Genomic DNA, 2,117 nt, shown 5'->3' with positions numbered 1-2,117 from the left:
TAATAATCATTATTTATGGAAATTACATAATATATCATCATTAATTTAATTTAAAAGTACTAGACAATAAATGATTTAAAAAAATAATTTTTATTATTCTAAACTATATAAATCTTGCAAATTTCTATAATGTTAAATAAAATAATATTTAATATTAATAATGTTCTTGGTAATAATATATGTTTCAAATTAAATATTAAATTGTACCAGTTTAGAGAAATTTATCAATAATTACCTTTCATTCATGAATCTTTACAAAAGAAGTTTAATTGTGGATAAAAGTAATTTCAAAAATGTACTAAATAATTTAATTAGTCATGAATACTTGTAATGGAACTTGCTCATGTTGCACAGATTTCATAATTATCAGTTCCTGCAATTAATTTACCACTACAAAGAATGTCAAAATTACAGTGTCAGCATACATTTTCTTTGAATTACGATAACTTTTATCATTTTTCATTTATTTATTTATGTTCTTATATATATGTTATTTATATATTCACTGAAATTATTATATTTCTTGTATGTTTTATTTTATTTATCATTTAAAAGTTCAATATATTAAATATATGTTAATTTTTGAAAATAGTAACATTAACATTTCTTATAAGATCATATATAATGTTATTCAAAGTTGGTTAGAAAGCACTCTGTTAAAATATGAAGTTCATGGATATGAAGTACACTTGCATTGGCTCAAGTAGTAATCACGTGATTTTTAGAATTTCCAATTTCTCGACCGATATAATAGTAAATATGTGTGCTTATACATAGTTCTTTGTTATCTATGATCGAACATGTATTGTCTGTGGCTGACAGTTATTTGTATTCTTTATAAATTCTTTTAAAACGCGTTAATGTTTAAATCCGTTATCTCAGAATTCTTTTTCATGTACTTGGCTAATTATTTCTTTTCCTTTTTATCTTTTTCAAATTATTGATTAAGTATGAAACAAATATTTTAATAATTCATTTAAATAATAAATATATTATTGAATTAATTTAGTCATAGCAGTGTTGTATCAATATTGTTGTTAATATTATAATTACTATATTTTTTACGAAAGATATTTAAATTTATATATATATATATATAATTATATATTATATATATAATAATTTAATATGTATAAAAATAAATATAGGATAGATTTATAGAATAGATAGATCTTATTGAAAATGATATAATCGAAAGAAAGATAATTTTTTACAAAATTAAGATTTCGAAAAGAAACAAACACTAAATATTTATTTTGATTTTCAAAAATCGAACTATGTATTCTATATTATCGATTTATTTTTTTTTCATAAGAAATTATCCATCCAGTCTTTTGTGTATTCTTCATCTAGTTTCTTTTCTTATTCTTACTAAAACACTTTGTACAGTTTTTTCTAACTGAAACTCAAAAATATTAAATTGTGCTGAATCGTGTTTATTAGATAATGGACAGATTATATTGGCAGATTTATAATATTAAAATATTATATATACATTTCTTTTTAATATTCTCGTTTATTGATAAATAAATACTAATGATTATATCTTTCGAATTGGAGAATATTTATATCATTTTAAAAATAAGGTTAAGAATATAACATGTAAATTATATAAATCATATGTATTTATTTCATTTTAGGGATGGTTTACAAGAAATAAAGTTAATAAAGCAGCCGTTTTCATCGGACGAGGTGGCCGAGTGGTTAAGGCGTTGGACTGCTAATCCAATGTGCTCTGCACGCGTGGGTTCGAATCCCATCCTCGTCGATTTCGCTTTTTGTTACTTTGCAAAAATTTCTAATTCATAAACTATGTGTTAGTAGAGAAAGTTGATAAAAAAAATTGATGGCTCTTTAATATTGAAGACATAAGAGTCATTGAACTTTATCCTTAAGAAAAACAAACAAGCAATGGTTTTAGTAGGTACAAATTGAAACCAATGGTATTTTAAAATTATATTATTTGAACTATTCACTGTTATTAATTAATTAATTAATTAAGAAATACATACAATGTACAAAAATATTTTTCATTATTTCTTTTAATTATTTATGTGTTACAATGAATGTTGAATTTGTTATTATATATTAGATTTAATAATATAATGTACTGTATT

At 21.5% G+C, this 2,117-nt stretch overlaps 1 non-coding gene across 1 annotated transcript; it reads left to right on the top strand.

Moving 5' to 3' along the window:
* Nucleotides 1-1,686: 1,686 nt before the first annotated feature.
* Trnas-gcu lies at nucleotides 1,687-1,768 on the top strand. Its single transcript has one exon. It is a non-coding gene; the product is annotated as a tRNA-Ser (tRNA).
* Nucleotides 1,769-2,117: the final 349 nt, after the last annotated feature.

The sequence above is a fragment of the Apis laboriosa genome, unplaced genomic scaffold, assembly GCF_014066325.1.
Source record: "Apis laboriosa isolate Shangri-la unplaced genomic scaffold, ASM1406632v1 scaffold14_cov150, whole genome shotgun sequence".
NCBI classification, from domain to species: Eukaryota; Metazoa; Arthropoda; class Insecta; order Hymenoptera; family Apidae; genus Apis; species Apis laboriosa.
Note: the sequence above shows the minus strand (reverse complement) of the source record. Positions and strands in the feature narration are given on the sequence as shown.